The sequence below is a fragment of the Lissotriton vulgaris genome, chromosome 12 (genome assembly GCF_964263255.1).
Source record: "Lissotriton vulgaris chromosome 12, aLisVul1.2, whole genome shotgun sequence".
In the NCBI taxonomy this organism is placed as follows: domain Eukaryota; kingdom Metazoa; phylum Chordata; class Amphibia; order Caudata; family Salamandridae; genus Lissotriton; species Lissotriton vulgaris.
This window is the reverse complement of record NC_141700.1, coordinates 621089098-621116110: the sequence shown is the minus strand read 5'-3', so window position 1 is coordinate 621116110 and position 27013 is coordinate 621089098. Positions and strand designations below refer to the sequence as shown.

The 27013-nt window shown below is 46.4% G+C and overlaps 1 protein-coding gene across 4 annotated transcripts in view; it reads left to right on the top strand.

Annotated features, from left to right (window-relative positions):
- The window catches only part of NFAT5 (nuclear factor of activated T cells 5), a 956760-nt gene extending 930119 nt beyond the window's left edge, over positions 1-26641 (top strand). For all 4 annotated transcript variants that reach the window (XM_086945726.1, XM_086945727.1, XM_086945728.1 and 1 more), the window contains one exon: positions 24122-26641. The gene's annotated coding sequence lies outside the window, so the exon portion shown is untranslated. The remainder of the gene's footprint in view (positions 1-24121) is intronic.
- The last annotated feature ends 372 nt before the right edge of the window (positions 26642-27013 follow it).

Sequence of the window (27013 nt, the reverse complement as noted above, 5' to 3'; positions counted from 1 at the left end):
AATAAATTCTGTTTGTGATTTCCAAACTGTATCAAATTTCAAATGTATTACCTTTATGTTAGATATTAGTTATTCTTTGGCTTGTATGTTCGAGTTTAGCATGCCATTGGAAAATGAATGGAGATCCTGTCTCTTCTACTGGATAGGAATAGCAACCTTTAGGTGGTCTATATCCAACAGCAATAATCTGTAGTCTTCTGGTAGGAGAACCCTGTGAGCTCCTTGATCTCCCTAAGACCAAATGGGTTTGTTTTTGAACAATCCCCCCAATGTGTAATAAATTGCCCTTATGGGTATACAGTCTTCAGCAAGCATTTGGGGATCACTCTTGAAAACATGCATTGAATCTTGTCTTGGGTGGGAGAGGTGTAGCGCCACGGCCAGGGCGACTGACGCTGGAATCTGGGGATCTCGGTTCGATTGCCGGCGACAGATTAGCCCAGCACCATGTGACTGGGCAATAGCTTGCTGATCTTCCCGAAGGCCCCCAGCGCTTAGAGACCCTTACTGGTGATTGTTTGCGCTTTACAAATGTGGATTATTATTATTATTAAGGATGTGGATATTCATCCTTTAGATGATGGTCTCCAGAACAAGAAACCCTGGAGCAGTGCTTGCAGCCTTTGTTCTCAAGTGCCTATATTTTGATGATTTAGGAATCTTATCCCTCTGTGTGGTGGGAAATGTAGCCTGTTTATTGACTGACTGAAATTAATGTGAGCTGCTCAACACCTACAGGAATACCACTATTTGCCGCCCTTAATGTAAAAATCAAAGCCTAGGGAAAAGACAATTATGCGAGTAAGTTTATATTTTCTGATACAAAGTGAAACATAACAAGAAAAGAAACAAACCTTTCATTTAAAACCTTCAACAATCTGGGATGAGCATAAGGTCTAGATTTCTCAGGATTATAATGGTAAATTACAAAGGCCCTATGGCTAGGTTAACTCTGAATGGCCACACGTGATGGTATGTCTCTAAAGAACAGAGTTCCCCTTACAAATCATATTTGTTTTAAGAATTGAACATTTTTCCTGAGGTACAAATGGCTAGGTTAACTCTGAATGGCCACATGTGGTGGTATGTCTCTAAAGAAAAGAGTTACCCTTACAAATCATATTTGTTATAAGAATTGAACATTTTGCCTGAGGTACAAATGGACTCCAAGACATCTGGGGCTTGTTCTTGACAGCAGCCTCTGGATTTCACCCTATTAATCCTCTTTGATGAACTGCAAAAGGTTGTAAATTCCAGTTGGGATGTGTTTTCCTCCAAATGGCAGACTCTGTTCCAACCCAATAATTCCTTGTGGATGGTGTAAAGCGGATTTTCCACAGAATGTGGGTAGAAGTTTGTGGTTTTACTAAAGGAACAATGGCTAAGGTTGGCTCAACTTTCTTTAATGCTCACATGCAGCAGCAATACAATACATGAACAGTATTGCAAAGTTAATATTCTTGAATAGCCATTTTTCTTCTTTTATTCCATGTGCTGCGAATGAAGAGTCAACATATTTGTCTTAGCCATCCCTACAATACTCTAGCTACTAATGTTAAATCCTTTAAATTGCTCTCTGCCTCTTGCATAGTAATCCATTTTCTGTTTTGATCTGTTTTTATTGTGTTTATAATCATTACGGTTACAGAACTACTGCGGTGACAATTGCTGGTACTGCATAGCGGAGGAGATTTCATGGTGAAACAGACTTCTCAGTTATTGTGTGCTGTGAGTAGGGTCTCGGATCTACGATCAGCGGGGCTACCTATGTCTTACTGCTGGTCACCGAAGATGGGGTTGCCTGCTAAAGGTGTCCATGTGTACTATTATCCTGCTGCAGCGCTGTTGTTTTTTTTGAGTGGCAAGGAAATAGAGGGTAACTGTGAACAACTGGGTGGGGGTGTGGACTGGTGGTGCACATCCAATCAACCGAAGTGTAGGTTATTATGTTACAGTGGTTTTCGTCGTCTGGCTTGTGTTCTTCGCAGGGCATGTGGGTACTGCACGTTAACTTGTTTAGTACTTCTCCACACAGGTGCAGTATATGGATGTCGCGTATGCATTAGGTAATTTCAGGTTGCGCTTGGGGAGGCTCCGCTGCTGCTCATGTGCTATTGGTCCTGCTCCGGGGTCTCACCACTGTTCAGAAGCTCATTGCAATATTGCATCCCAACTTTCTGCAATTGGGATTTTGCAAGGCCTAATTTGTCCTCCCTGCGTAGTGCTACGCTCTCTGCCTTAGCCCACACCTGCAGTGAGCGATCCCAGGTGCGCACCACCCGGAGCTCAGTCGAGCGCCACCTTTTTGTGATCAGCATCTTTGCAACGGTCAGCCCTAGCGCTATAAACCGGGAGGTGACTCGCAGATGTTTGTTGTTTGCATACAGGTGTAGGATGCAGGTCTCCCAGTTTAGGGGTATTGTTCGATCCATGCTGTGGCTTAGTGTGGACGTTACCGACTCCCAATATTCCACTAGTCTTGGGCAGCTCCACAACATGTGTACCAGGTCTGCAACAGCGGCCTGGTAGCGCAGACAGGTGGTGACCCCACCAGCATAGAAATAATTAATTTTCATTGGTGTGCGGTATGCCCTCTGTGCGATAAAGTACTGTATGAGGCGGTACCGCATGTTAAGCGGGATGCCATTCGGACCTTCCAACACCCTACTCCACTTGACATCTGTGAAATGGCGTTGCAGATCCTCCTCCAAGTGTGTGCGTAGGGAAAGTTACAGCGTCAATGTGTGAGACCGATGGGAAGCTGTGAACCATTTTATAAGGTGTCTACCCTGACCCATCACGTGTAAGTATTGGATGGTCAAGTGCGTGGGTTGTTCTTTGGTCATGTCTCCCCAATTATTGTGTAGCACAGCTATGACTGCTCGGTGTGTGAGGAATTGCCCTGCTGCCACCCCATAATTGTCTATAAGTGAGGCACAGGACAAAACATTTCCTTCATGATACAGGTCCCCAGATCCTGTGTTCCGCTTTCAACTAAGTAGCGTATCTCTTGGGCCGTGATATGACTGTGGCTGCTCGGTGTATCTATTATTGGGAGCGTGGGCATATGGCTTAACGCTACATGTCAGGAGCAGGCTTGTGCGATAGGATTTGTACGCCACGTTTAGTTGTAGTTGTGGTGTTGGTTTCTGTGTGCTGCCCAGATGAGAGGGAGGGAAGGGCCTTGTGGGTCAGGGCCGGGAGGTCCGTTGCAGTGTCTGCCAAGCGTTGCTCCGAGAGCTATATAACCACCCATTGCAGCTGAGCAGCTAGATAGTAGTGCCCTAAGTTGGGCAGGGCGACCCTCCCCCCCCCTCCTGGTCTCTCTGTAGATAGAGCTTCCGGGGAGCTACTCTGCTATGGGAGGTCCCCCAAATATGTCCTCTCACAACCCCCTTCAATGTTTTGAAAAAGACCTGTGGGAGATATAGGGGCAAGTTAGCAAGGTAATATAGTAGTTGCAGCAGGAATATAATTTTCTTTAATGCCAAGTGGCCCATAATGGTTAGGAAGAGCGTTCCCCAGAATGTCTTCTGGGTGATGGTACACCCGAAATCTCCAGGTATCAGAAGGTTTGCGTCCGATACCTGGGGTAGAGGCAGGATTTGGATGCGTTGACCACAAGCCAAGACACAGTGGCCAAACCCCTTAAAATGTGTTCTACCTCCCCTGGGATTGAGTGTGTATCTCTTAGATATAGGAGGAGATCATCTGCATATAGTGAGATATGTGTGTTGTCTTCCTGAGAGATCCCCCAGCCTACGCCTCTTGCCTGGAACATTGCCGCCAGTGGCTCCACGGCGAGTGAGAACAGCAATGGAGATAAGCGGCACCGCTATCTGGTGCCCCTCCGCACTTTGATCGGAGCTGACGTACGGGCCTGTTTTCATACTCACCAGTGGATCGTTGTATAGTAGCCGGACCATCTTAATCAACGCCCCCCCCCCCCCCCCCCCCCAAACGCTTATAGTAGCAGCACCGCAAACAGGAAGTCCCATTCTAGGGTGTCAAATGCCTTCTCTAAGGCTAAAATCAGGCACCCTGCGCGAGGCCATTGTCGTGGCGCATATATGGCAACCCTGAAGAATCTGCGAAGGTTCAGAGAGGTTCTTCATGTTGGGACGAACCTGTTTTGGTCTTCGTGCACAAGCGATTGAACTAATGGTGCTAGTCAATCCGCGAACAGGTTTGGCAAAATGTTATAATCTATGTTCAACAGAACCAGTGGTCTGTACGAGCCTAGCTCCATAGGGTCTCTATCCGGTTTGAGTAGCGAGACTAACCTGGCCTTGTTTATTGTTTGTGGAAGGGAGGACTGCTTGGAGACGCGGTGCCAGTACTGTTACGAACGCCTTGTAAAATTCAGACGGGAGCCTGTCTGGGCTGGGGGTTTTCCCAGTTGCTAATGCCACTCTGTCCTCTCTAATCTCCTCTTGTTCAGCCGGGTGCCTAGTGTCTCGCATTGCTCTGGTGTGATTGTGGGTAATTGTACCATATTTAGAAATGCTCTTATTCGGGCTTGGTCTAATGGGGCCATGGCTTTATAGAAAGTTGTATAGTGTTTGGTCATCTCCACTTGTATCTTGTGTTGGGTATATACTGTGGGGCCATCTATGGGGCGTATGACATCTATAGGGTGTCTGGGCTGTTCCTGGTGCAACAACCAAGCCAATAATCGACCAGGTCTGTCTGATAGTGCACTCGTGCACTCTGAGTGTGCTTTGTAATTAAGATATCTTAGCCACTCTAACAGGCTGATATGTTCACTTTGCTTCTTGCACAATTGTTTTGGATCTTCCGCGCATGATGTTAATTGAGTATCGCAAGATAAGAGATTGCGTTATAATTTCCCCATTTCTCGGGTGAGTTGTTTGCGTAAATTCCAGACCAGCCCCATGCTGTGCCCTCTGATGACTACCTTAAACGGTTCCCACTCTGGGGATTTGCTATGTGCGGAACCAGTGTTGTCTTCGAAGTATTGTGTTGTGGCGGCCGCTGGCGAGGTGCGAAACGCAGGATCCTCCAGCCCTGCTTGTTGGAGACGCCAGGTAGGAACTGCTGGGGGGCCAACCTCGCAGCTTAGCTGTAATATCTGGGGGTTATTGTCGGAGTGTGTGCGACCTAGGTAATCAGTGGTTTTAATGAGCAGTAACAGTGCGGAGGAGCCAACAATCCAATCCAGTCGCGCATGCAGGCCGTGTACGTGGGAGTAGAACGAGTACACACGGGTGTCTGAGTTTCGGGCGCGCAAAATGTCAGCCAGTCTCACAGAGCTAGGGCGTTATAGGAGGCGGGGGTCGTGTCAGTGGAGAGAAGGAGCGGTCCAAAAATAGTGTTGAGCACGGAGTTAAAGTCCCCTTCCAGTAACCACAGGATATCAGCCGAGGGCGCAAGCGTACGTGTGAGGCTGCATAGGAAGGCCGGATGCTCTACGATTTGGGGCATATGTAGAGCCTATGAGAATAGACTGTCCGTTTAGTCTGCCTCGTACAAGAACATATCGCTCCTCCGGGTCGGTTGTTACCTCTTCTGCTATGAAAGAGGTTCTGGCTCTGACCCACACTAGTGACCCCCTTGCTTGAGCACTATGTGAGCGGGCCTACACTGTCGGTATGAATATATGGTACAAGCGTTTAGCTGTGAGTGTGAATACCTCTCATGTGATTACATTCGTTTGCGCCATATGTGGGTGTTTTGTGTCCGGACGCGGTTTTCTGTTCACTGTTGATGCGCAGACCTATTGGCTTTAAAATTATGTAGATGCTCCAGTCCCAGGTGGAATACACTGTGGTGTGAGGTGTAGGAGAGGATGTGGAGGGGGCAAACAGTAAAACTTGAAGAACATTAGTGGAGTGGAGCCCCAAAAAGGGCCCTACCAAATCGTGTCGCAGATACATTCTGCTTCAAACAATATTAGTTCAAGATGGGGCTAATACATGTGGTGATGTGTGCCCTTGTAGGTTGTCTCTAATGCAGTCCCTGTCAGCAAGTTTTGGCAAAGTCTACATACTTCTGGGATGTTGCGGCGTGACGGTGCAATATATTAAATTACTGGCCAATGCACAGTTCCGCCTGGTCTTAACTTGGCCTGCTAAACAGGAGTTTTGAAGGTGGCCTATTCTCTACTTTATTATAATCGGGGAGATAGGGCAGCAACAGGATACCTTCTGGAGCTGTATGCATTAGTTGATGTCATAGTAGGTCTGTGGTATCGCCTCCGGGGGGGTGAGGAGAGTTTGGTCTCCCTGGCCATGAATGGGTCTGCTCTTCAGCCATGAATGTAATAGATTCACTGTCTGGATCCGAACTGTGGTGTGTAGCCAATTGGTTGCTACATTTCCAGCGTCTTCTGTCCTGTTGCGCCTTTGCATTGGCTCCGGGTGTCCGGAGGATAATCTCAGTTCCTCAAGTCATGTCCAAGTTTCCACAGAAGAATCGAATAAATGTGTGGATCCTTCTGCCACTATGCAAAGTTGGGCTGGGAACAGGAGGGATTAACGCATATTCAGTTCCTAGAGGCCTTTCTTCACCGACTGGAAAGAGCTTCTGGGTCGTTGGACCAGTGCAGTGTATTATGGGAAGAACATAACGTGGACGTTACACACTGTTATGCCTGAGGACTTCCAAGTCTCCTTCTGTATAGCGTCCCTGTCCCTGAAGTTGAGTAGCTGGATCAGGAAGGTCTGGGCCGTGCCCTGGGGGAGGGTGTTTCCAGGTTGGCACTTGGTGCGCAGGCTCCACGATAAACTGGGTGGACAGTGCGTCTTCAGGCAGGAGGTCCCTTATCTATTGCTCCCGGGCTTCAGCGTCCTCCAGCAGCCTCACCATCTGCACGTTGTTACGCCGTGACCGGCCTTCCACATTGTCCAGTCTCTCCTCCAGGGCTTGGACCTTAGCCGTGAAGTTGAGCACATTAGACGTGTTCTAGATGATGGCGGAGCGAAGTTCCGTGATGGCTGTCTCCTGTGCCTGCACCTTGTCGGCTAGTTTATTCTGGTCTGCGTGTAGCATTGTGAAGTATATGGCCACTTTATCTTTGCCTCTAAGGAAGAGCGGGTTATTCCCAGCGTTGCCCCTAACTTCTCTATTGCATTCAGGACTGTTTCCATTTTCGCAGACAGCGATTGATGTTGGTTCTCTGTGGTGTGTGACACTCGTCGCTGCTGCGGCCCCTCTGCGTCTGAGCGTGTGGCGCCTGGGAGATGGTGGATTTCAATTGACACATGGCTAGCTGCTGGGTCAACGGCATGCACCTGCAAAGTCCAAGCCCATAACCTTTGGGGGGTGTACAACTGGAGTACAATCTATGTAGGATTCCAACTCGTGTCTTCACCTCACGAGCTCCGGGAAGGTCAAGGGGTTGCCTGTGTAGGCCCCAATAGAAGGGGGGGGGGTCCTATGTGGGGCTTTGATCCAAGGGTGCCGGGAAGCACAGCAGGCGGGACATGAGTCGGGACTTCTATGGGTCTACAACTTCCCGTGTGGAGAAGGAAGGGAAGGCGGGCCCAACGCAATGTTTCGCCCAAGCAGCAACTTTCGGTGTTGCTGATGGATTAGTCTAGCTGGTTCTCTCTGGGGCCTTGCGCTCCCTCCCCCCTCTACTCGTTATCTTCCTCCCGATCGTGATAGGCCACTGTATAGGAAAATAGCCCAGCCCCTGGGTCCAACCACGCAGGAGTTGGTATGCAGTCCGTAGATCTCCGCAAGCGCTGCACCAACCAGTCAGGACAGCAGGACGAGTTATTGATCGCGCCTGCGGTTTGCTGGACCTGGGCCCGGTATGACCCCAGAGTCCTGCTCTGCCTTTCTCCCCACCTCCTGCCCCCGCCCTCCGGTTCTAGCTGTATTTCGGGCCCCTGCGAGGAGTTGTCCATGTCCCCCGGGGCCACTCAGCCGAGCAGACATAAGTAGTCCCAGCCGCCAGCCAGCGCTCCACACCTTCTTCATGCCACCTCGGTCCCCTGCAAGGGTAGGGTGTGTGCTATGCAGGTAGAAGCTGCGGGGGCCCAACTATGCAGACACCGCCGTGCATGCCCGTGAATTCCTACACCTCCTTCAGGGGCCTACTGCAGGAGGAGGGATAAAGGGGGTAGGGTGGATTCCGCTGAGGCGTCTGCACTCCTGTGGACCCGAACCCGACACGACCCCCGGGTCCCGCTGAGGCTTCACTTCACCCACTGCTCCTCACCTCCGTGCAGTCCTTGTATCTAGGGCCTCCGCACAGCACTCCCGGGGGTCGCTCCCCTCGCCGTCACTGGTCTGTTGCCTGGAATTGCACGGCCGGGCAAATGCTGGCCACCGCATCCTCAGGGGAGGAGCTCACTGCTCACCCGGGGCACCGCTTCACCTTACCTCACTGCGGCGCCCCGGGGCTGCACAACGTTGTCCTGTGATAGGTGCTGCTTTCGTGACACTCCCTGCGTCACCCACCTAGTCTCAGTCTCATGATGCCGGCAACCCGGCATTGGGGTTCGGGGGATCTGGTGATTTCGGCGCTGGGCGGGCGGCGGCAGGAAGAGGAGGCTGCTTCCATGCGGCTTAGGGCATATCTGGTCTGTACTGCCCCGCTACGGCCATCCTGCTCCCCTGTGGAGATAGAGGTGAAGCCACTAGATATTGTGAGTGGATTCACTTGCCTGCCTCTGGTGGATGCTGCCTCTACTCTGGTATTTGGAAGGCTGATCAGGGCATACAGCGGAGCGGTGCTAATGTGCATCCGCCATCTTAGCCGCTTGGCCATGCCCCTTCTTGCATAGTCATCCATGTATGTTTTCAACCATTATACTGAAAACAATCCAAATAACATAAGAAATGCTGGTAATGCAACTGAGTTGGATAATATTATCCTTTGGTCTTTAACACAATTATAATATTCTACCCGCTCTGGTAAGGGTAATCTGTATTTTATGGTAGGGTATATAGGCTAATATACTTGCCTTAAAATCGTTCTGATTTAGAACCTTTTAAAGATTCAATCCCTAGACCAAACTGCTGACTTTAAACTATCCTGCACTTTCCTCACACCATACATGATTTTGATGCCAGTGATCCACCAGGATAATGTGTCACAAAGGCATATGCATAAACATACTTTTCATCACCTGTTTCGACCATCTAGCCAAAGTGAGTGTGGACATAGGCTTTAAAGTGCCCTGAAAGAAATGAGCAGCCACTCCAGCTCAACTTCTCGTTGGCTGTCATTTTCTCATGTTTTTTAAGCTCTCAACTTATCATCATCTTGGAAAAACATGTAAAAATGCTTGGTGGCATGGGGTTGGTCCTCCTGGTCAAAAACAGGCTTGTTGAAATCTGCTACTAGAAACATCCAATGCCTTCACTATGTAAACTCCTGAAAGATACCCACACACAACGTAGCTGACTTCATAGACTACATCCGCAAAGTTTAACCCTTAGTTTGTCCCGCATGTCTCCACCCACTCCAATGCTTTATTCCCATGCCCCAGGTGTTATCTTGTGGCAGGTGCCTTTCCAAGTCAACATGTATAACCAATCTTCTGATGCATATATTCTGCTGTGAACAGATTAACTGCATTATAACATTATCCCTAATGATAATGTTCAGTCAAACAATTTAAAATAGGTGCTAAAAGAGCTGAAGCAGGAACAACATCCCTGGCCACAAACCTACAAACAAGTTTCTTCTATGCCTATCTACGTGGCTTTGATATGCCAGGAGCTTTTGATCCTGTGATGAGATCAGAAGTTTATACAGACAGGTGTGGCATCTCCCAGACTCACCCGAAATCTCCCATGATACCAACTGTAGATTACTGTCCAATACCAACCAGTGAAACTTATATTGCCAACTCTGGAAACATTGGTGCCAGTATTGAACAATCTACCCACATCACCATCATTGAATACCCTACCTGAAACCCTTTTAATCACTGTAAACTTCTTTATTTTCTGTACTTACTCAAACACTTGAGGCATCATCTTGAAATGGGGTAAATCATATGCTGTCAAATGTGCCAAACTCTGTGCCAGTGTGGTCCCCGCATCACAGTCGGATCTGGATGCCTCTGAAAAACCAAAGAAGTCAAACATTCTGTCTGTTCAAAAACAAATTCCTGCCAAATAGACTTCACACCTCATGAATCTTGAACACCTGTGTGTCCTGTTCCAAGTCAACTTAAAAAGGAAGTTCCTTAAATTAATTTCCACTATGGAGTTGCTCAGCCCCATCCTTCCTGTAATGCTCTCTCTGTCGTCAGACATTAATGACTATTCTTTTGTTTCTCTGCTATTTCACCAGTTTTTGACACATTTTACTGTCAACGCATAGTGAATCCTCAACTTCTTTAAATCAACCTATCAAACAGGCATAAAACTTAATCGCTAATTTTGGAACCTCTCCAGAATTTGCGCACCGCTGCCATACTTAGATTATTTTCCAATCCAAATCTATGTTCCTAGTCAGATATGACTGTGACAGTCTATCACATGGGCTATTTCAGGGGTTCCTGCAGTATGGCTCTCTTCCTAAATAAGCGGCTGCACATGGTGGTCTCCCGCATTGAGAATGTCACGCAGGGTAGATGAATAGTGGCTGAGGGTGTAATCGTCGAGTGGGCCTTCAGCTTGATTAGTGATGGTGCAACCCTGGAGGCAGTGAAAACCATAGTACTGTGGCTCCCGGTCATAGGGTGAGTCTTCAATGCAGTGATGTCCTCCTGGGGACCACACAAGAGTGACAGGTCTTGTATTGATCTCCTTTTGCTCGCCAATGATATGCTTGCTACAATAGGAGCCTACATTGTACCTAGGGGAATCTAGGACCACTCCCCAGTAGTGGTTCATCTGGCACCTAAAAGCATGGTGCTTAAACAATAGGATGGTCAATACTTCCTGTCACAGGATATAGGTGCATTACTAAGCTTGAATGAGGAGTCCGTAGAATCTCTCCGATTCTGCTGACCTATAGAAGGCCTCCATGGTGGGGTATTGCCTGGTCCCACCATGAGGGCAGAGGGAGGGGCAGAACCTGCAACAGATAACAGAGCTAGGAGCCGTATTGTCTGTCTGGGGCAGGGATCGGGAAAAGCAGTACCAAGTAGAAATAGGATACATAAGACAATGGTCCTTGACCTTATTCGTATGAGAAGAGATTAATCAGTTAACCTTTTGTATTCAATAGATCATTTGTGAGCATGTTTAAAGAACATTCCGTCTCCTCATAATTCCTAATAACTTGCTCAAAGCAAAACAAAGAACAGAAAATTGCAACATACCAAACTCTATTTCACTCTGCATTTTATTTTCATGTCATTTGGTGAGGCAATTCATTTGATAAACACTCTGCATTAGATATTTACACATTTAAGGTTGCTCCAAGGGGAACGTGCGTAAAGAAGGGTGCTCGGATGTGCAGTGGTGAGAACAGAAAAATCATGGAATTGACATAGGACAACAATTAGTATGAATAAAAAGATGGCGGACTGGTTGTGAATCACCGTCCTGGCTCTTTCTAGTTACAATTTTCTCATGGAATTATATTCACATGTGGCACGTCTAGATATGGATTTTGGTGTCCAGGCCTTTTTAAAAAAACAGGGGCGTCGTGGTTTCGACCCGTCTTGTGGCCATACAGGTAGAATAGGCCTTGGCCATGCAGGTCTTCTTCAGGACAGGGTGGGGCAACCCTAGGTAGGGTGACGGGCTTCGTAGTACCCCCTCTACGTTGCTTAGGGTGTCACTCAATTCCAATAGTAATATAAACTGGTCCACATACTCCTGTGTCCGTTAAAACTGATAGATGAATCTTATGCAGAGAGCCACCATACTTTGCTTCAGTGCGAGGATGGTCCGTGTTGTTAGGACGTCCTCATTAGGGAAATTAATTCCAGACGCTGTGGATGCTCAAAAGGTTAACTGATTAATCTCTTCTCATACGTATAAGATCAAGGACCATTGTCTTTTGTATCATATTGTACCCAGGTCCAAGACCATTTAGGGTGACCCCATTCTTTGTAATGGCCAGGTAGAAATAGAGCATTATTGAGGCAGCTCTGCCGCAACAAGCTGCACCAGTGTTGGACTGCATCTACGAGTGTAGCAATAAGTCCAGCAAACACCTTTAGTAGCTAGCGACCCATAGCGGGACCGACAGAGTATTGCAGGCCACACCTTAGTGAGCTTCAAAAGAAGCAGAGGTGATTGCAACCACCTTCGCTATTACCAGGCCCTATGCCTCAAATCGGAGATACCCCCAGGGAGTTACCCCAACTTTGAAGACTTTCCCCCGCCCAGTATGCCTGCATCGGAGCAGAGGGGTTCCTAGATAAACCCATCATATTAGAGGAAACTGATGTAGCCCTTGGTGCCATAAATCCTGACAAGACACTAGTACCTGACGGTTTCCTGATTGAATATTATCAGAATTTTCAGACATTTCTCTTTCTGTCTTTTTTGGTTCTGTCCAACGCAGCTAATGTGAAGGGCCATTTTCCGAAGGGTCTGGATAAGGAAGGGCGCCCTCCTGAAGATTACTCCTTATACTGTGCTTTATCTCTTATAAACTACAAACTCAAGTTGTTGGTCAACAGGCTTTTTAGTCTTGCAGGCGCTGGTCCACTCAGATCCATGTAGCTTTGTGCCACAATATAGTCCAGACACTGCATCTGCAGGGTGCATGCAGCCCTGGCATTACGGCACCACCTTGTTGACTGCAGTGCGCCTTTACGCATTGATTTTTTAAAAGCCTTTAATTCTCTTGACTGGGACTTTCTTCTAGACATGCTCACATAAGTTTGGGCCTCGTTTTCTGTCGCACACACATATACAGTATACCTGGCAGCAGGTGTGCATGAATGCTTTCCACATCCAACGTGGTACCGATTAAGAGTGCCCACTATCCACACAGCTATTCACACTGGAGATGGATCCTTTGGCGACATTGGTTAGATACAAAGCCCAGTTGTTGGGTGTTCGTTGGGGGCATGGATTTAAAGATCATATTGCCTTGTGTGCAGACTATATTCTTCTCTTCCTTTCTTTCCTCAAGGCCGCAACTTTTCCCGATGCTGGACCTGTCTGGGCAGGCTTCAGGCTATCTAATCAGTTGGAACAAGTCCCTTCTATTCCCTCTGTTGGGAAATGCAGAGGTGCTAAACGGGCGGACGTGCTCCGCTCGCTATGAGGGGACCTTAGGTGCCTTGAGGGAGAAATACGGGAGCTTGAAAAAGAATACTTCAATACCAATAGGACGGAAACTCTAGGGGACATCAGAAGCAAAATTGACAAGTTTGAGGAGGCAGCTGGAAGGGAGATACTTTATCTAGGAAAAGAGACACACCCAAGACCATATGGGGAAGGGGACCACGCAGGCAAAACACTAGCCGGTCTGCGACTACATTAGCGAGCTACACACAACAGAGGCTGAGAGGGCGATAGACCAGGAGGCCCTCCAGGTCGAAATGCTGTGTTTCTAATCCTCGCTCTATGCGTCGCGACAGTCCGTCACCCCCCTCTGACCTGAACGCCTTTTTTGATTTTATTCAGTTGCTCTGGCTAGGGGGATGGCCACCGTAAATACCTGGATGAGCTGTTCTCTGAGGAGGAGGTGATTGGAGCTCCGCCCGGAGATGAAGGCCCAGGGTTGGACGTCCTGACGGCCACTTAAGAAGAATTTGCTCCGCTACTGGCCCTGCACCTCATTGATATTTTTTAGGAAACACTTCCTCCATCCTTCCGGGAGGCACTCATCCTCACAATTCTTAAACCTGATAAGGATCTGCTGCTGTGTGACTCTTACAGACTCCTATCAGTGATTAACCTAGATAATAAAATTCTCACCATATTGATTGCGGCAAGACTACTCCCACTGCTGCGGCTTTGTATGTGGCAGGGGTACATCCCTCAACCTTCGCACCTTTTTTACGCCTGTACAAGAAATAGACCCCTCCCTCTCGGCAGCTGCAATATTTTTAGACATCACCAAGGCTTTTGATACCTTGGAGTGACCATACCTTTTTGCACTCTTGTCCTGCCTGGAGCTGATCGCCCTGCTGTACTCCTTGCCGACAGCGGGCTCCGGATTAATGGGATCAGTTCCCCTCCCTTTGCAGTGGCTCGCGGCACGAGACAGGGATGCCCGCTATCACCCCTTCTCTTTGCTGTGGCAAAGGAGCCTCTTGCGGCACAATTGAGACAGCATCATGCACACTGTGGATTGGCATTTATGTTATGTTATGTTAGTATGAATTTGTAGAGCGCACGTTCACCCCAGGGTTTCTTGGTGCTGTGTGCCGCTGGGGAACCCATCCTGACTTTCCCTGTGAGATGGTCCCTGTTGGGCATCCCCAAGGTGAAGCCAGGCATCCCCGGCAGCGAGGGGGCCGATGTGGAGATTAAGCAAGCTATTGCCCAGAGTTGCAGCATGGGACCCATGGTTAGAGAGGCACCGAGGTGAGATTTATCGAGCCCGCTGACATTGGTTCCGTTCCCTGGCGCGTCGGGAATTGAACCCTGGTCCCGGGCCGACCTCTGCTTCTGGGTCTGCAGCTTCTAACCGGTGAGCCACACTTCTCCACTCGAGTGATCCTGGTGTCACTGTACGCAGACAATGTGACCCAATATGTCAAGTGTCTAGCTGAAAATCTAGGCCCCCTTTAAGAAGGTAGGATCCTTCTGCATGGTTACCTCCGCTTATGCCTGGTGCTAAGCTGTTTTGACCAGTCTAACTGGGATCCTGCTAATCAGGACCCCAGTCTATCTGCTTTCTCCCTTAAATTGGTATGTTCAGTACTTGGGCACATCCCAGGTTGGATACTGGAGTACCCTTATCATTCCCTAGTATATGGTACCCTGGGTCACTGCACTTAAAACCTATGTCACCCCTCTAGCAGGCCTTTACAGTCCTGAAGGCAGGGTGCTTGGTTCTAAGTGAGAGGGTGCCCCTGCATGTGCAGGACACCCCTACAGCCTAAGAAGTCCATTCTCCCGGGTTGTAAGTGAAAGTTCTGTTGTGTGTCGGTTGTCAGTAATGGTGAGTGTGTTTTTTTCCCCATCATCGTCCAATTTTGGGCACATTTTTGAATGACTAGTAGCTACTGGACGTTTGGACAGATCAGGGCACGATGTAGCTCGAGCAGCAACCGTTTGTCTTGGGATACTTTTCCATGGTATGCAGTGACGAAAATGAGGTATCCTCCTGCCCAACGGAGATATGGAGATATGAAGCAACATAGATGATGGACTAACTCGACTAACTGGACCTGCCCTAGAGTAGAAAGGAAAACTAAACTCTCTAAAACACATCAACAACAGACAAAGGACTACTACAAAGGACTCCTGTTTCTGTATATGCTACTCTGGCGGCCATCTTTGACTAGTCCTCCACTTTGGTGGCCATCTTAGACTAGTCATCCTCATCAACTGCCCACACCTGAGACTATCTTCAATTTCTCTTTGCGTTTCAGGCCTACACCCCTGTAACCTCACACTCAACTACGCACACCCCCCCCTTTTCTACCTACCTACCTACTCCTCTTCTATCATGGAACGCATGGGCAAGCACACATACGAAATTAACTACCCACCCGAGTTATCCAAAAAAAACGCCAAACGCTTCACACACAACTTCCTGAAGGCCCACCCTGAAACCCCGTTTGTGGACACCTATTTTTCACTGATCAATGCTGCCACGAGCACCGATATCATTCTCTACACTCTACGTAGAGCACAGTGGAAGATAGCCCTCCTCTCCATTCTCTCTATCTCCACCACCAGAAAATCCGCTCATGGCCTAACACTCACTATCACACCAACCCAAGTTTTCCCAGGTAGAGCCACCATCACCATATACAACAATGGTACCATCCTATTCCAATCCACTGATAGGAACCTGGACCTGCTCGACAACCTGTTCCCCACCTTCCTCGAACACATCTCCAACCGGCGCACCTCCTTTCCTAACTTCTCAAGCTACACAACCCCCTCCACTTCCACCTCCAATCTTCAATCTAACTTGCCTAACCTAGCACAACAGCTGAACGACACACACCTCTCCCATCCCCCCAGCGCTGTAGGCAGTCACCCACCCGATGTAACCTCACCACACCTCTCTTTCACGTGCGAAGACCACTCCTCCTCATACATCCCCAGCGCTGTAGTCAGTCACCCACCTGAAATAACCTCTCCACACCCCTCACCCAATGGCGGAGATTACTCCCCATCATACATCCTCCATACCCCCTCCTGCCCTACCCCCCACCTCTCACCTCCTACGAGTCTCGCAGAACCCTCCATCGGTCGGAACTTATCTCCCCCGCCCCGCGGCAGGTCCATCTCCCACCCTATCTCCCCTCCCACGCTTACTCCCCACTACCCCACTCTCCCAACCAGACTCGCAGAACACACCACCTCCCCTACCTCAACCCCTCCTCCTCGCTCCCCCCCATTCTCAGCCCCCAATACCCTCCTCACACCCCCACTGTCTCCAGCCTCCCCCCATCCCTTAACTCACCTGCGCCGCCCCCCACCAGCACCCCCACCCATGCCTCCAACCTCCCCCCTTCCCCATCCACACCCCTCACCCACAATCTCTCACACCCATCGAATGACACCCCACTCACTACTACCGCAGAGCCCTGCACCAACGCTAGCATTTCCCCCCCCCCTAGCCAGTCCCCTTTCCAGCTCCCTAATCAACGACCGACCCACGGCTCCCATCCCCTACACCATCCCCAACCCACCTCTGGACATGATTATATCCACCCTTTTACAAGTCAAAGAAGATCTCCACACCATCAAAGATCTTATTACCACACACACCAGACAACCTCTACCTACCACCGCCTCCTCACCCAACAAGTCCCCCATCCACCCCACATACCCTCTCAAGCCATACTCCCCGCGCTGGCCCTCTATCCCCGCTCGCAATCACACCCACCGCCCCCGTCGCGCCCTCAACTCCCTTTCGGACCACGACTTATACACCCTCCTTCGCTCATTTGGCCCTGGCCCCTTAAAACACACAACCGCTACACACCTCCCCATTCCCACAATCCTCACAAATCCCCTTAGGCCCCCCACTCTAAGCAACAGAAGTTCCGTCCCCAATAGTCTCGAAAAAGTCCCCCTCTCTCTAGAACACTCGATCACCCTTCTCTCCCCCAGACTCAAATGCATCCTACTCAACTGTAGATCGGCCCCGAGACACTCCTTCGACATCGCAGATCTCATAATAGCAATGGACCTCGACCTAGCCATTCTGACTGAAACGTGGCTAACTGAAACTTCTACACCTATAATGGACATACTAGTCCCCCCCCCCCAACTACCACATCATTAGGCTCGATAGGACCGGCAAGTTGGGCGGTGGAATCGCATGCATTTTTAGGAGCAACCTCTCTGTTACCAAAGTCACCTCCCCCTCCCTCACTTCCTGTGAACTCTTCTGCCTCGATATCTCCAGCAAGGGCAAACCTGTATGCTTTTTACATGTCATCTACCACCCGCCCGGGGACAACCTCACCTTCACCCAACAACTCATGGACACGATCTCATCCAATGCCGGTCGGCAGATCACTCAAATTTACCTGGGTGACTTCAATCTCCATTGGAACGATCAGAAAGACGCAGTGGTGAATAGTCTCAAAACTTTCCTCAATGTGCTTGACCTCACCCAAATCTGCAACAGCCCGACACACGACAAAGGCTCGATCCTCGACCTTATCATCGCCAAAGAGGGCTCTACCCAATTGGGGTCGATCCAACCCTGTAACTGGTCAGACCACCACATTATCACTTTCTTCATCAACGAAAAAGTTAAACCTAACACCGCTCAACCCACCAAATCCAAGATCTGGAAAAGGGACATGAAGAATCTCAACCCTAACTCCCTTCCCTCTCACACTTGCAGTCTCCTCCTTCCCCCTGCGGGCGCCCCTGATGTCCAATCACTGACTGACCACTACCTCGATTCTATGAACTCAATAATCAACGAAGCTGCCCCCCTGCAACTGAAGAGTCTCCACCAAGAATTCGAACCCTTGGTATGATGGCAGACTCAATGAAGACAGACGTGCATTGGGAATGGCAGAGCGCACCTGGAGATCTGATCCCTCAGCACTGCACCTAAAAACGCTGAAGAACAAGAGAAATGCCTACTTTAGGAAAATCAAGCGTTCGAAATCTGACTTCTTCAGCCTCCAGCTGGACCAAGCAAAGAACCGACCAGGAAAACTGTTCGAACTAGTCAAAACTCAAACCAAGATGCAACTTTTACAATCAAACAGCGCAACAAGCGATATTCCACACTGTGAAGACTTTTCTGCATTCTTTAAGCTAAAGACCGACAACATAAGAAGTGATCTCCTCAATGATGTAAGCCGATACTCCAGCCCCATCAGCATGACTACCACTCACCCTAAAAACAACGCTTCATGGACGTCATTCGACACCTACACTGAAGAAGCAATTCACAAACTGCTCGGCACCTTGAAGCCCTCTAATCACTTAACAGACCGCCTACCTGCTAATGCTGTGAAAGACTACACCCCCCTGCTCCTCCCACTCTGGACCAAAATCATTAACAGCTCCCTTCAACAAGGTCTCATCCCAGACTCCTTCAAGGTTGGGCAAGCCACACCTATACTCAAGAAACCTACAGCTGACCCGGCTGACCTGAACAACTATCGCCCTATCACCAATATCCCCACCTTGGCCAAGCTACTGGAAAAATGTGTACAACTCCAACTGACAAAACACATTGATCAGTTTGACCTCCTCAACCCTCATCAATCAGGCTTCCGAGCGAAACACAGCACGGAAACGGCTAGGACGCACATAATTGATGACGCCCTCCAAATCCTTGATCGCAACGATTCCTGCCTCCTCATCCTTCTTGACCTCTCCTCAGCTTTTGATACTGTCAAACATGAGAACCTACTGGAGCTGCTAAATACCAGAATGGGTCTATCCGGGACTGTTCTCAAATGGTTCACTTCCTTCCTACATAACCGGTCTCAGAAGTTCAAGATCAACAACGTGCTGTCTTCACCTGTGCCTGTAACTTTAGGCGTCCCACAAGGCTCCTCCCTATCCCCCACATTGTTCAACCTCGTCATGGAACCACTCACCACCTTGCTTCAAGCATCTAATGTACACTTCCATATGTACGCCGATGACACTCAACTTTACCTCAAGCTACAATCCCCGGAAGACATCAAGCTTCTGAACTCCACACTCAAACACCCAATCATGGTTGGCCGATAATCACCTCAAACTAAATGCTCTGAAAACTGAGTTCCTTCTGATCTCACCTCCCACGAAAATTGCCATCACCCAAACCTGGCTCAATCACCTAACTGCGCTCAATGTCCAACCCACCATTGTGGAATCTGCGAAATCCTTAGGCATTACACTTGACGCCAAGCTCAACATGCAGCAGCACATTAGCAAAGCTACTAAAGGAGCTAACTTCCAAATCAACACTTTGAGGAAACTTAAACCCTTCCTCCCAGCTAAGCACTTCCAAACTGCTGTACAGGCCCTAATCATCCCTCGCATAGACTACGGAATTGTGGCCCTTAGCGGTCTCCCCCTTACAACAACCGCACCCCTAAGAGCCTCCTTGAACGCTGCCGTGCGACTCCTCACTGGTTCAAGGAAACATTCGCATATATCCCCGGATTTAAAATCCCTGAACTGGCTGCCCTTTGAGGCCAGAATACAGCTGAAAATAGCTGTTATGACACACTTGGCCGTTCACCACAAGTCACCCAGCTACCTCACCCAAAAGCTGACTATATCTGGAGGCTCGAGATCCAATAGAAGTACAAAAAATCTACTCCTGAAACCTCGTAGATTCCGGAAGGAAAAAACATGCAAACGCTCCTTCTCAGGAATGGCTCCCAGGATCTGGAATGCACTCCCTCCTGAAACCAGGCTTATCTCCTCCACGGCACTTTTTAAGAAAGAGGTAAAAGCCATCCTTATGGCCAAGTTCACCTGAACTCTTCTGCTGCTGGAACAGAGACTTCTGCATCGTTGCTGCAGTACTGGTTACCTGATTGTCTATTGGTATTATATTTGTACATGGCTGATATCCTATTATGCTATTTCACTTACTACCGACTACTATATTGCTCCTAATAGTTGGTTCCAACTACCTTCTTGCTGCCCCTACCCCTTGTTCCTGCAAGCTTTAAGAAAGAGGTAAAAGCCATCTGTTTGGCCTAAGTTCACCTGTTCTCTATTGTTGCTGGATCTAAGACTCTGCACCGTTTCTGTATTATTAGTTACTTGGTCGTTTACTGGTTTCATATATGTACTTGATTGCTATCCTATTCTACTATGCTACCATATTGTACCCAATAGTGTATTTAATCACCCTCCTGTTACCCCTACACCTGTCTCTGTAAAGCGCTCTGATATCTGCAAAGATCTTGTTCGCGCTATATAAAACTTTGAATGAATAAATAAAATAAATAAATAAAGTAGTGTACCTGGCCTTGTGCAGGAGTACAGACGTAGTCACTGGTAGCATCCGTGTTGTGTGTTCTCACCACTCAAGCCCATACTAGTGTACTGACTTCTAACTATGAAGCATGTTAGTGTACCGCCTCTCCCACAGCACCCAAGAAATTGCTAGCTCAATTTATTAAGTCTGTGAAAGAGAGAAAACTGCCAACCGTGAGGTAGGACTGAAAGCCCATCAATTGGAACCAGCAATTCAAAGTTAAAAAAGACTCTGGTAAGTATGTTCATATAATTTTTACTGATCAAAGAGTGACAGAATGACTGTTGTCCTGAGGCATGATGCTGGCTGTTTACACAATAGAGGAATTATAGAACTGTTCCAGCAAACCAATTAGGAGTGATCCCAGAGACACTGGTGCAGTTTGAAGAAAAGGAAGGAAATGGGACCATGGGGAAGAAAGGCAAATCTTTTGCGTTGTATCCTAAAGATATTTAGTGATTTGGGGAATGAGAATTAATTTTAAGTATGCAAGAAACCAGTTATTTCAGAGCACAGCATAACGCTGGTCTTGCGGTCTGCAAGTTGTGTTGAAGTGTTGAGATGATCTAATTGTTTCATGTTTATACATGGGGATTACGTACAAGTCTACCTTTTGATGTAGATTAAGTATGGAAATTTAATATGATTGGCTTCAATATTATATATTTATGGAATTTGCGTACAATGCTGCTTACATTTCATGTAATTTATGCAGATTGTGGACAGGTCCTACCACTCCAATTGCAGGCCTGGTCTGCATTTGGAGTGTTGGGAGTAGTAGCTCTGGCACCTGTATAGGGCTGTGCCTGCCTTCCATAATGCTGGCTCCACCTCCCTGTGTTGTGTCTGACGCCTGCTCTGAAAATGTGAATGGGGGTGTTGTGCACTTCAATAGTGGTTAAAATTCCACCCAGAACACAGAAATTGCACAATAAGTATAGGGGCTGTGACCTCATGTGGGGGAGAGAAGACACTGCGTGGGACTGTGGCCAGATGCTGCTGACTCGGTACACTACCAGAGGGTTACTTGATTGCCAGGAGGAACCGCCTTGGGACTTTATTCCTCTGGGTTTTTGGCTGACCGGCTGCCTTTTGGGCTTAAAGAAGGACTGCCCTTTGCTTGCTTTTTCTGGCCTGTCTGCACCCGGCTGGGGTGTCCCAGTGCTCTTCCAGGAGTACTACTGTGCCCCTGGTCCTTGCAAAACTTGAGCATGTGGCAGAGTGCTAACCTTCCTCATGATTTGGGGTAAAGAGAGGGGAGTGCTGGTAACAGTGAAAGCGCTCGCCCTATCCCTCGGAGTGGCCGAGTAAGGTTGCCCCGCCAAATTGGACATTGTCTACTCTCTAACCCCCCCCCCCTCCTCATACTTGGGAACACCGGATCTTGGTGTTAGGATGGGGCGAGACCTCGACGGAGGCCTCCAAGTCCTGGATGAGGAAGGAACCTCCACGACATTACCGCATTCCATGTGGTAGGTGGGCAGGTGGCCCACAAGCCTACGCAGGGAAAGACAGTTGCCGCAGTACAGGTAGTAGGAGCGCTGGTGACGCTCTTAGTTTTGTTACCCATTGACTGGGTTGCACCTTATATGTACAGTTGTGGGGTATACCTAATGTGGGCATGGTGGTTTCTAATGTGTGCACGCTACTAGTACTTCCTATAGTTTACTGTTGATGATGTTCATGCATAATGTTTTATGCCAATGGTAATCCTACCAGTAGTTACTGGGTGGTGCTAACTGTGATGTTTATGACCGTGGCCCGATTGGCCTAGTGATTTATGTAAATCCCTGCGAAGTCATGACAAGTGCCTAGTGACACAGTAATATATTTGATTGTGATCTAATTTGTTTTTATGGATAATAAAAAGGATATTTTTATATAACCTTGTGTGGAGTCTCTTTTGTGGTGTGCCCTGGGTGTCACTGGTATGTGATTGTTGCACAAACGTTTTACACATTGCCTCTCGGATAAGCCTGGCTGCTCTGCCAAGCTACCAATGGAGTATGCAGTGGTTATCTTCGTGTCTAACTCCCTTGCCCTGACTAGAGTAGTGGGTTCTGCCTGGCTTAGTTGCATACCCTAGCCAACCAGAAACCCCATTTCTAAGTGATGTATGGTTAAACTTGGTTTTTGTGGTGTTTCTGCTTTGAATCTGTAGATTTGGGGGTGACAGGGAAACTCTTAATCGAAGGAGGCCCAAGGGTTTGCATGACTGGCCCTCTGTGACCATTATGAGTGTGTTTATTTTGTGATGGTAGGACCTCATGTCTAAGGAGGTTGGCATCTTGCAGGGCTTGGACCATTGTGCAATGTTAGTCATAACCCAGTTGTCTTGTTTTTTATTTGACATGAGGTTTACGGACCCTCATTTATTTTAGGAATTTTCCTCTTCCACCACTGTCACTCATTGTGACTTATCTTTGTGTGGATGTTCGAGGTTTAACAGGCTGTTGTTTGATCTAAACATGTTGGAGATTGAGTGAATGTTAACGATTGTCCCTGTGCTGTGTGTGCAAGAGAACGGCTGTTCTTTATTTAGGAAGGTATGTAGCATGAGTTAGCTTATGGAATGCTGAGTGATTGATGATGTAATAGAATGTTGGTGTGTGTGTGTGTGTGTCTGTCTGTCTGTGGGGTGGGGGAAGTAAGCTGGTAATTTCTTAAAGTTGGTGGGAGAATGATGCCAGGACTATGGATGTGCAAAAAATTATATAATTTGCGTTTTCCGTAATTATGCATAATTTTTGGAAAATTGTGCATAATTATACAAACTTCAAATCAGCCATTTTGCGCAGTATTTTAGCACCAAATGCTTCCTTGCTTACATTTTTGATGCAAAAACGCATTTCATAAAAGCACCACGAACAGCAGCTGCGTGTGTTCGGTGCAAATTCTTACTGCAATTGACACGTAATTGAAGTGACATAATGCTGTAATTCAGGGAATTTGTGTAACAAGCGAAATGTAAAATTCCCAAAATGACACCAACATAATTTCAATTTCGTACAGACCTAGCCTTGACTAAAGTTTGTTAATTGACGCTGTACCTAAGACCCTAAGATGTTAATTAAGATATTTGTTTCAACCTAACTGGCTCCTCCTCATCTTTGACTAACATTCATAAAGACTTAATATACACCTTTTTCGCAACGAAGATGGAACCGGTTGTAATATTGTCATGAATTATAATGGAGGTAAGGCAGACGAATGAACCTCAACTGGTCTTCTTTTAAAATATATAATAAAAGCATTACTTCCTCATATGTTTTGTTAAGAAGGAAGATAGGGTCAAATTGTGTTTTAGTAGAAGCAGCTCTTGTGTTTAGGATGATTGATTCATTGGTAACTTTTTAGAATGCCCACAACACCGTTTCATGATAATAATCAGAAGATTTACTTGTCAGAGCAGAATTTTAATACAAATGTATTTTAATTTTAATACAAAATAATAAATTGTAACTCTCAAAAATATGTTTAGGCCTCTCTAAATTCCAAAATGCCAAATTTGCCGACTTAGAAAAATCTTGCAATTTGTCATCTCTCAAAATATATATGGACTTTACCAACCTCTTTGTTAACTCGTTGTCTGATACGATTGTTGATCGATAAATACATTTTATTTATTTTTTCTAGGGCAGTGTTAGAAGATGGTTCGGAAGACCACGTCAGAATTTGTTTCTGTGGATGCAAACTAATATCCAAGTTGTTTTCTACAGCACAGCCCGGGTGTGTTTTGAAGCAGAGTTTCTACATTGTCTCTGGAAGTTCACATGTGCCATTGAAAGGCTGGACTGGTGGTGGAACTTATAGACTGTCTCTAAATTGAGGCTAAATGGAAACCTATGCTTTTTGTTGCCAGATTACCATGAATTTCCAAAAGCTTCAAAGGAAAATACTGCTGGTCTACAAAAGCTGCAGAAATTAACCTCTGTGATGTTTACCTGTCTTTGTTCTTTTAAATATTTGTTGTGTTCTTAACAAACTGCATTTAATTTCTGAGGATTTCTGAAGAAAGGTGTGAATTTGCAACCTGAAGCTGTGACACATGGGTCCAGATTTATTAAAGGTTTCCAGTTTCATGTAAAGTCCGTTGAGAGCCTGTTGTCGTTAGAAAAAGCTTCAGCACAGCTCTATCTGGTAATTAAGTTAGTGAGTCACAATATTTTAGTAATGAGACCAGTAGCTTTTCCAGGTGTGTTTCTTAATTTCAGTATTTCCAAATGGTTACTTATTTTGGACCAGTTATTGTCTAGATTGTCATGTTAACATAAGACTTACTATAACCTTATATGAAGTTTGCAGGCCTGCCTTTTACAATGGCACAACAAGAACACTCTTCCATCATTCTGTAATTTTACTAATGGACGTTAAAAAGAAATCTATTCGTCAGATTTTATGATACATAATGTATACTTTCATTGGGAAATGTAAAACATTTTTAAGGTGCCTGCTTGTTGGACATCCGGTGGTGAAGATTCCTGTGCCTGTGCTCCAACTAGCCAGTGCAATGGGAAGTGTTCCTTTGATACTCTGAACATTTTAAATCATTCAGAGTAACTTTTGTATAGTAAAATGGTTTAACTGTTCTGGCATATGTAACACTTTAATTTTAAAGTCAATCTGCAGTAGTTTCTAGCTGCTAAACCTCAATATTGTGTCTGTGAGTCTCTCGTTTAGTTGTATTTTTAATTGTTTAATCTGACTTCTCTCTGAAGGAAGGTAACACTGTACGGTCTTAACCAGTTTTTTCTGGTTGGGATACTTCATTTGTCTGTTCAAGCCTTTTGAGTACAGGAGAAGATATATATATTTTTAAGTTACTTTTTTCTAGTCTGTACCATTTATTTTTCTAACTTGTGCACTTATGTGAGCGGTGTAGATATTTTTGGAGTTTTATGTTATGTTGACCCCTTTTAACTTTTGTTTGGAGTTTTAAATTTTTCCACCTTCGTGTGTATTTGGCTAGCATATCAATTGGATAATAGTACTTTTGTGACTTATTCCAAAGCGCTTTCATGATCTTCGAGAAAAGCACTAAATAAGCACAGTATTATTATTCTTTCCTCCAAAGAGTCTTTCTCGAAAATCATTTTGCTTGTCCTTCTTCGCTGTGTGTTTTTTTTCTCTAGGCCATTTTCTCCCTTGGCCCTTTCTGTGCTGTTACCCTTTGCTGCAGCGCTGCTATATCGTAACCTTACTTTTTTACTCGCTTGTGATATGTCTACTGTTGCCTCCATCAGTTTCTCTCTCTCTCTGCCATCCTGTTCACACGTTTCTCTCTTTCTTGTCCTTGTACCATTGTTTCACCTTACTTGCTTCATTCCATGTGGCTCTAACTGTAACTCACTTTTGTCCCCTTTCAGTCACTGCCCTTTTGAATCTTGTTTGTGTTCCTAATTTTCTTGTCATTTCTGTGTTTTCCATGTTGTTTACCGCCTTAGTATGTACATCATGGCTTGCCCCTAATCTGTTTTTTCCTGCTACAATATTTCTTACCAACTTACTTTGTATCTCTATCATACTTTCTCCCTCCTGTGTTTCCTCGCTTCTTATAGAACATACTCTACCCTATTCCTCTTTTAGTTTCTTCGCTGATGTTCTCTTGATAATTTCCCTATTTAATGGTCTGTTTTTTTTTTTACTTTTCTTTGTATGCCGAATATGCATCTGTGCCTTTCTCTGTGATTGAAAGGCATCAAATATGAAGGGAACCTTATTGAAAGATAACTGTCCTGGGTCATTGAATTTTGAAAACAGTTTTCAATCGTTCTAGTTTTTGGATGGTTTATATCTATTGTGTGCTTAATTTTTTGGAAAGCTATATTTTGTATTTAGAAAACGGTATACTATTTTGCTATTTGTACTAAGGGGTACATTAGCGTGAATATAACAATTTTTATATATATAAATATATATTATACATATATAAGATATTCTCTTGCCACGTGTTTTTGTGGTCATTGTGTGAGTTTGTCAGTTCTACTTAAAATGAAGCATCCATGAGAATGGGAGTGGGAAAGAGTCATGTATGTTGGAAAAGGTTTTGTCTAGGATAAGTGGTTAAATGCTTTTGTAAACACAAATGAATTGGTTGTGTTGCATCACTCCAAAGTGCTTCTAATGTCCTATTAAACCTTGTCACATCTGTTGTCATTCAGCTTTGTGGGAGTTTACTTTCAAGCATTCAACTTGTTTGTCATTGTGACTATTAAGAAATAATCTGCAAATCTGACTTTTGAAGACCATACTACAATTTTGTTTTGCTCTGTATTTGTTTTAAGTCCTTCTCAATTAGAAACATTGCCCATATTTTTAAATGCAGAGCAATACTATAGATTGTTCTCTCTTTAATGTGGTGCTTCAAGACTTTGAGATCTATAGCATTTTTTGGAATCACAGGAAACCAAGCGCTCTCCATGCCCCATCCTGTTTTCAAAGTTCTATTTTTAACATGTTCTGTTATTTAAAACCATTTATAATCTTGCTCAGTTATGCCTTAAATGAAAAATTACTTTATAGTGTTCT